The 8,909-nt window shown below is 43.1% G+C and overlaps 1 long non-coding RNA gene across 3 annotated transcripts; it reads right to left on the reverse strand.

The window, feature by feature from the left end:
* Positions 1 to 540: 540 nt before the first annotated feature.
* Positions 541 to 8,400, reverse strand: LOC146710588 (uncharacterized). Of its 3 annotated transcripts, none has more exons than XR_014919973.1 (2): positions 7,597 to 8,400; positions 541 to 4,689 (listed from the first exon to the last, which is right to left on the reverse strand). It is a non-coding gene; the product is annotated as an uncharacterized LOC146710588 (long non-coding RNA). The 3 variants fall into 3 exon arrangements; XR_014919972.1 differs by lacking the exon at positions 7,597 to 8,400 and adding an exon at positions 6,881 to 7,245 and having other exon boundaries at positions 541 to 4,686; XR_014919971.1 differs by lacking the exon at positions 7,597 to 8,400 and adding an exon at positions 6,881 to 7,245.
* Positions 8,401 to 8,909: the final 509 nt, after the last annotated feature.

Here is an 8,909-nt window from a genome sequence, read left to right on the forward strand (position 1 = left end):
ATATTCAAGCATGCCATTCAGCGTGTTAGTACGAGCTCGGGAGCAGCTTGGGAGAACAAGAAAACAGAGACTGCTTTAGATTGTCTTCCCAAAGTGACTCAACTTTATTCACAAGTATAACAGTTTATATAGAGGGTAAAATTCATGAGACAGCAGATTATCAGTTTAAACCAGTACAGACCAAGATAAGGCAGCGTCTTCCTGCCCATGGGTGAAGAAGCATCCTTTGTGTAGTGTATCAGTTCAGCTACAATTGTGATTATCTCAGCGACATATTTTCAAGGCACAAAACGAAGAGTTCTTACATTAGTGAAATCTGAAACAAACCATTTGGCCTTCAACAGGCGTCTAAAAGATTAAGAAACTAATGTAGCTGAGGGAGTGATCTCTGTGGTATTTCAACCTTGTACCAGCCTGTGATTCTCACACATCAATTCTTGGGTCAAAGAGAAAAACACTGAAACAAAGGGGCCTTATTGAATGACAGAGTTTTCCTGCATAATGTCACTATAAAACAATATCCAGTAAATGCTACCATGGTACTAAAATACCTAACAGTTCCCCTCTTTTATTATTTTTTAAAATAATAACTCAAATAGAAAGGAAAAATCACAAATGTAATAACATAATATAAAAAGCAAATAATAAAATGTAATAGTTCACAACCTAATGTTCAATATACACATCAGGAACATCATTGGTAACATCTGGCACATCCTCAGGATCAATTTGTGCTAATTGCAAATACATTGAAGTAGCTGTACTGGTAGCTATATGGGTTATCATTGAGAATGTGGCTTGCAGAAATGTGAACAGGGTTGCACTTTACAATACGAAATAGTAAATAAAAATCCTAAGGTTAATGCAGTAGATATGATTAATAACCTAAATATATAAAAAAGACAGTTCTTTAGTCGTCTCCTGGCCTGGTCCCAGGTTCGAGAGACACCGTATAAGCGTCGTGTGATGACAATGGGCATTTCATTTTCTCCATTATCAGGATGAAACGAGTCTATCTTTATCAGGTTAGACATTGTGTGGTACTTTCGGCTTTCTGTTCCTGCTGGATGTTCGAGTACCTTGTTGTTGTTCTTTCAGGCGTTGTGTGTTAATCAGTGATTGTGTGTGTGTAGGTGGATTGGATCCGGGCGCTGGCTCGCCTGAGTCGTCATCTATAGGTGTATTGAATCCGGGCGCTGGCTCGCCGGAGACGTCATCTACTTGATCCGACGCCTTAGGTGGTTTGGTGGGGCTGGTCTTAACCCTGCTGGCATGAATCCACTGAGGTTGTCCGTCTGTTAGGATGCTGGTTCTCGTCACTGCAAGTACAGTCTGGGGGCTGGAACACGCGGCCTCCCCGAGTGCCCTTGGTTTTAGCAACTTTACCAATACCGCATCTCCTGGTTTCCACGGATGGGTTGGATCTATGGAAGGGAGAGGCTGAGAGAGACAAACTTTCTGATAGTTATTATTCAGTGTTTCTACCAGGTTATGAACATAGTCAGACAATGCAGTGTCTATGTCCCCTTCCAATAGCGGTGCCCCTCTGGAGGCTGACCATGGTGTTGGAAACGGTCTTCCCATGATTATTTCAAATGGAGATAATTTGGTTGCTGCGGATGGAGTCATTCTAATCTCGCAGAGGATTTGAGGAAGTAGTTTGATCCAGGTCATTCCTGTTTCTATCATTGCTTTAGTCAGGCGATTTTTTATGGTCCTATTCATTCTTTCTACAACTCCTGAACTCTGAGGATGGTATGGCACATGATATTTCCAGTCTATTGCTAGAGTTTTAGCACACTTTTGAATTACTTCTGATGTAAATGAAGGTCCTCTATCACTGTTAATTTGGTGAGGTATTCCAAATCTGGGTATTATTTCATTGCACAACTTTTGACAGACTACTTCTGCAGTTTCTTTTGATGTTGGGTAAGCTTCTACCCATTTACTAAATTGGTCCACTATTACCAGTAAGTACTTGATGCTTCCTTGTGCTGGCATGTGTGTAAAATCAATTTGTAATGTATGAAATGGGAAATCTGGTTGTGGTAAATGCTGATGTTTTGCTTTTGGTTTTCCTACATTAGTTCGTGCACATGTTAGACAGGTTGCTAATATGCGTTTTACTGCGTGTGATGTTTTCTCGATTACAAATCTTGATTTTATTGCTCCTATTACCCCTCTTTGTCCGACATGACTCACACCGTGAAAATGGCGGACAAGGATTGGCAGTAGTGAAGATGGGAGGGCAATCAAACCCTCAAGGTTTTTGTATAAGCCGTCTCTGTTATCTAAGGTACAATCATTACTTTCCCAGTAAGTGTAATCTAAGGCAGAGGCTTGCTCTTGTATGAATTTTAGGTCAACATTTGTTTCTAAATAGTCTGGGAGCGTGACAAGTGGCAGCTGTAAAGGCAAAGATAATACTTCCCTTCTGGGTGGTTGCTGTGAGGCAGCAGCTGCTTTCGCGGTTACGTCTGCAAGAGCATTTCCCACTGCTTCGTCTGTGTCAGCCGTGCTGTGCCCCTTCGTTTTAACAACTGCAATTGCCGATGGCAGCTGTATAGCCTGCAAAAGTCTTTGAACAAGGTCAGAATTAGCAATCGATTTTCCATCAGCAGATCTAAATCCTCTTTGTCTCCACAATGTGCCAAAGTCATGCACCACACCGAATGCATAACGGCTATCAGTGTAAATTGTTACCCGCTTATCCACATGTAACTCACAGGCGCGTATTAAAGCCATGAGTTCTGCTTTTTGTGCTGAGTGAAATGGTAATGAGTGAGCCTCTAGTATGATGTCAGGCAATGTCACCACCGAATAGCCACAAAGAAATAAGTTGTCATTTGGTTTTGAACAGGACCCGTCCACATAAACAATGACTGAGTCTGGGATTGGTGTCTGCTCTAACTCTGGGCGTGGTGCTGTGGATTCCTGTATACGTGTCATGCAGTCATGATCGTCAGGGTCGTCTGAACCATCCTGTTGGTCAGAGGAACACAGCATACGAATGAGTAAGTGTGCTGGCGAATTGGGTGTGCTGCTTGCTTTTATAGTGAGATTTGCTGTTGAAGTCAGTGTAGCTTCATAACCTGAGCGACGTTGTGCGGTCATGTGTTGTGTAGTTATGTTTGCTAGAATGGTCGTGACCTGGTGATTGGTGTGTAGAATAGTGTCATGTGAGAGTGTGAGCTTCTCGCAGTCCCTTATCATGATAGAGCAAGCTGCTACTGCTCTCAGGCAGGCCGGCATCCCCTGAACTACTGCTGGCAGCACCTTTGAGTAGAAGGCTACTGGACGGTAGCCACAGCCATGCTCTTGGGCCAATACACCTGCACAGGTTGTGCCGTTCTCTGTGACGTACAGGTGGAACGGTAAGTGGTAGTCAGGCAGACCCAAACAAGGGGCGGAGGTCAGCGCTCCCTGTAATGCATTGAAAGAGGCAGTCATTTCTGTGGACCACAGTATTCGAGGAGGCTTGTCTTTTTTGCAGCATTCACGCAGAATGTGGTCATGAAAAGAACAGTCTGGTATCCACTGTCTGCAATAGTTCACCATGCCTAGGAAGGACAGCATTTCCTTCTGTGTAGTGGGCTTAGGGACAGAGGTCACAGCTTTGACCCTGTCTGTAGTCATGGAACGTTGTCCGTGAGACAGTGTAAATCCCAAATATTGAACAGAAGTCTGACAGTACTGCATTTTCTTTGCTGATGCTTTGTGGCCAGTCTGTTGGAGGTGCTGGAGTAGCATGTGTGTGGCAGTTTGACATAGTTTTTCACTTTCAGCACAGAGGAGGAGATCATCTACATACTGGATCAGAGTACAGCCCTCTGGAGGAGTGAAGCCGTCCAGGGTAGCACGTACCACCATTGAGAAAGCCGCAGGGCTGTCTACCATGCCTTGGGGTAAGCGAGTCCATGTGTACTGCTTATCTCTATGTGTAAAAGCAAATATCGGCTGTGTGTCTTCATGCACAGGTACTGAGAAAAAGGCGGAGCACAAATCCACCACAGTAAAATGTGTGGCTGTTGCTGGAATAGATGTCAGTATGCTGGGAACATCTGGGACAATAGGTGGCAGAGGCATAATGACTGCATTAACTTGCCTTAAGTCTTGTGTGAAACGCCATACGCCAGGTTTGTTAGGCTTTGGCACAGGATTGACAGGAGTGTTATATGGAGATACTGTGGGCTTTATTACTCCAGCTGTCAATAAATCTCCTATGATGATGTCTAAGGCTGCGGCTTTTTCAGCGGAAATGGGACATTGCTTGACATATACCGGCTTGTTGTTTTTCAGCTGAGCATGATAAGGTGTACAGTCAATAAATCCTACATCATTCTCACCTCTTGACCATAATGTCATGTTTTGATATTCAGCTGGCAATGTGACAGCAGAGATAGTACAGTGTATGGGGTAGGTTAGATCTATGTGTCGACATGGTGCAGTAATGTCATAGCCTATGTCTGAGTTATGTGACAAAACCACTGTTCGGCCTTCTCTGGTGTGAGCAGTTATCATGTTGTTGAACAGTGTGAGAGAAACAAATATGTGGCTTCCAGGCATGGGGCTACCTGGTAACGGTGTTTGCACATGTTTTTGACACAGAGTGTGACGTGGGATACCAGTCAGATGGATATTGAGTTCATTCTCCGCTGAGGCGTCCAGCTGACACAGAGGCTGTTCCTTCTCCATGGTGTCGGTGCATAGGGCAGAGAAAACATAGCTGTTATCAGTATCTGCAAACATTTCACCCTTTGTGTTAAATGAAATACACAAGTTCATTTTTGCCATTAAATCTCTGCCTAATAGATTCACAGGCGAGTTTGGAATAATTATGAATGGATGATATGTAATTTCGTCTGGTTTTGGGCCCCAGCGTGTTTTTAGAGAATGAGTTTTGGAGCATTGCACTAGAGTTCCGTTTATTCCCATGGTGTTGATGCACACAGAGGAAACAGGCCCACTATAGAATTTTCCAGACAGTGAACTTTTAGTGGCTCCACTGTCAACTAAAAAGGAATAAGTCTTTTCACCTATCTCTATATCTAACATGGGCAAGCTTTCTGTGTTACGGGACAATTGCAAATGCAGCATCGTGTGTAGTGCTTCACACTGTCCCTCATCATCACCTGGGCCTCCCTATGGTTGGTCCAGTCTTTCGTTATCATATGGATGGGGATTAAAATGTGGATTATAAGGTTGCTCCCTAAGTGCAAAGGGGCCATTATTTTGATGTGATTCCTGTCTGCGTTGCCAGTTACCTTGTCTGTAAGAGCTCTGCTGACGCCTAGTGGCAGGAGCTGGTCCTGTGTTTTGTGGTTGAGACCTATGTGCTGCTGATTTGCATTCCCTCCTCCAGTGTCCTATTTTTCCACAATAAAAACATACGTCTCCACTCCTATCTCTCCTTCTGAAATCTCCCTGCTGCGCTTGTTGAGGGGGCGGGGCCCCTGCATACATCATTTTTTCACTTTCCTCTGAGCCTTCAACATCAAAATTCAACATCATCTTAACACTTTTAGCCTTCGTGCTGTTGGGGAAAAGATCTGCACCAGCTTTTGTTTTGACAAGTGTGATAAAGTTCTTTATTTTCATGTCATAGAGATTATCAGTGGCAGTCAGCTTCAATAGTTGTGAACATTCTGGATGAATATTGTTTAAGAATGTTGTTATGAAAATCTGATCATTTCCTCCTTCAGGCATGCATGCCTCATTAGTCCAGCAGTGCGTGAAACGTTTCATAAACACTAGAATAGATTCATCTGGCTTTTGCTTACACATGGTTACTGCATTTAAATCAATTTTATCTCTAGACATTGTGAGCAGAAATTTCTTTAGATTTTGAAAAAAGGCTGTGATTTTGTCATCGTTTATCCACAAAAACGAGGTGGTGTTGGCTGCTTGGTCATTTTTAGGGTCTAGTTCCTCTACTTCTTCAATAAGCTGAGATTCAGTCACACCTGGAATTCGTTGACATAATATATATCTATAGTCAGGCCCACCCAAGTGGTGGTATCTGGTACTTCTCTGTAATGCAGAAACAAAGGCTGTAGGATTTTGTAGAGGATCGGGAAGTTCTTTAATGGTTGCTGCTAACTCTGAAATTTTAGGGGGTTGAATGCAACACATGTCCCCTATTATCATGAACGGAAGGGAGGTGCTGACGTCATTAAATTGTGATCCCTGCTTTTCTTTATAACGGGTGTTTTTGTGGGGGCCCTCTTGAGTTTTTTCCTCTTTTTTCTGCTTTAAGTAGTTCCTTATTAAATTTCTGGTGTTAGTTATTGCTTTTGGCACAGTTAAACCATTCGCTACTCTAGTGTGGCGCTGAACATGATTATCTATGATGGAAACGGCTTGCTGCAGTTCAGCTTCCGTACGTTCAGTTAAAGGATCTTTCATGATTTCCTCACACTCTGCCATTAACTGTTTTGTTTGCTTTTTATGTTCCTGTAACTCTCTTTCTCGTTCAGTGTATTCTCGTTCCTGTCTTTGATCTAGGTTAAACCAGTCATCTTCTTCTGATTTAGGTGTCATTTCAGTGCCTTCCTCACTCTTTTGGGATTCTGCTGTTATATCAGGATATACGCGCTGATGACGTGCAGCCGCCGCAGCAGCTATTAATTCTGTCTTTTCATCATAAGGCGGCGGAGCCGTAGGTTGAACGGATGGGCATATAAGGCTAGTTTTTTCTGCAGTGGATTTACTAGAGCCTACACTGGCTTGATTTAAAGCATTTACGTCTGGCTCGGGTCCTTTTTTCCATAGCGGTAGCATGCGATTGGTCACATCACGACATTCTATCATATATTTTTTACAGGACTTTTTAATCAGCCTACTTTCCTTATCACAAATAGTATTTAACATTTCTACTGACCTGTTTTCTGGCGATAATCGTTCGGGATAGGGCTCCGGAAATACATTAGGATGCATTAAAGTTATAGTTCTTAAGTTCGAGACGAAATCAGTCACGTAAGCACTTCCGCATGTTCTGGATACGTAATCATGGAAGTCTTCATTGATTCGCGAGCGTGGGTTAAACGTAACCGGAAGTGGGAGTCGTACTGAGCCGCTATTTGTGATTTTATATTTTATTTTTTTCGGTTTTACAGTTAATTTTGAGTTTTTATCGGACCCGTCTAAGGTCTTTGAATTATTCTGACCCATGGTCAGTGATTTCCAGAGGGGTTTAGACGCTTGAAGGATTTAAGTTAGTTTTTATTTTTGCTGTGGCACACCTGAGGTTACTTGATCTTTTTGCTAACAATTTTATCTTTTTAGTGAGCAACTTCTCACTTTTTAACGAGCAACTTCTCGTTTTATGACCACAGGCAACTTCCTGTGTCCTTTCTGCTGGTGAGCAACTTCTTAGTTTATGACAGCAGGCAACTTCCTGTGTCCTTTCTGCTTTTATTTACAAAACAACAGGCAACTTCCTGTGTTTCTATGTGGGCCACTAACGAAGGCTCCTCAGCGTATCCCACTTGTTACTATGTGGGCCACTGAAGAAGGCCTCGTCAGCGTATCCCGTTTCTATGTGGATCACTGAGAAAGGCATAACACAGTCTTATAAAATAAAAGACGAGTGCCTACCTTCGTCAGGATCCCACTTCTGACACCAAAATTGAAGGAAACGGTTTCCAGGGCCTACTCCGTGGATCGGCTTCCTCCGAGGCGTGGACGTCTATCAGCAGAGAATGTACCTTCACCTATCAGCAGAGAATGTCCCTTAGTCTGTAACACAGTCAAATATATTCTCAAGTAATATTCAAGCATGCCATTCAGCGTGTTAGTACGAGCTCGGGAGCAGCTTGGGAGAACAAGAAAACAGAGACTGCTTTAGATTGTCTTCCCAAAGTGACTCAACTTTATTCACAAGTATAACAGTTTATATAGAGGGTAAAATTCATGAGACAGCAGATTATCAGTTTAAACCAGTACAGACCAAGATAAGGCAGCGTCTTCCTGCCCATGGGTGAAGAAGCATCCTTTGTGTAGTGTATCAGTTCAGCTACAATTGTGATTATCTCAGCGACATATTTTCAAGGCACAAAACGAAGAGTTCTTACATTAGTGAAATCTGAAACAAACCATTTGGCCTTCAACAGGCGTCTAAAAGATTAAGAAACTAATGTAGCTGAGGGAGTGATCTCTGTGGTATTTCAACCTTGTACCAGCCTGTGATTCTCACACATCAATTCTTGGGTCAAAGAGAAAAACACTGAAACAAAGGGGCCTTATTGAATGACAGAGTTTTCCTGCATAATGTCACTATAAAACAATATCCAGTAAATGCTACCATGGTACTAAAATACCTAACAAACACCTACGCCAGAATGCTGTTTATAGACTTCAGTTCAGCATTCAATACAATCCACCCCTCACAACTCATCAGGACACTGACAGACCTGGGCATCAGTTCCCTCATCTGCAAATGGTTACTGGACTTCCTGACCAACCGCCCCCAACATGTCCGGCTGGATAACCGCTGCTCATCTACCATCACAATGAACACCGGTGTACCACAAGGCTGTGTGATGAGCCCTTTCCTCTACTCCCTCTTCACCCACGACTGCAGACCTGCTGATGGTTCCAACACCATCATTAAGTTTGCAGATGACATCACGGTGATTGGCCTCATCAGTGCTTTGAGCGCTCAGATGAGTAGAAACGCGCTACATAAGAACCAGTCCATTTACCATTTGGGTAATAAAATTGCAGGTAACATTTCCAAGGCAGGTAGGAAAAAAATGAGCTGCTATCAGTGTATGTTTGTTTTAAGGTGAGGTGCCACGAACCCGCATGTAGGGAGATGTAACCTCGTACCTCAGAAGTGTCGATATGGGTGTATTTCCATCTGTACAGCAGTATTTAGTACATCCTGGTACTTGGCAGGATGTGCAGGA

This window comes from Copadichromis virginalis, linkage group LG4 (genome assembly GCF_057382275.1).
Source record: "Copadichromis virginalis isolate Kocher_CV1m ecotype Utaka linkage group LG4, C_Virginalis_male_GT1.1, whole genome shotgun sequence".
NCBI classification, from domain to species: Eukaryota; Metazoa; Chordata; class Actinopteri; order Cichliformes; family Cichlidae; genus Copadichromis; species Copadichromis virginalis.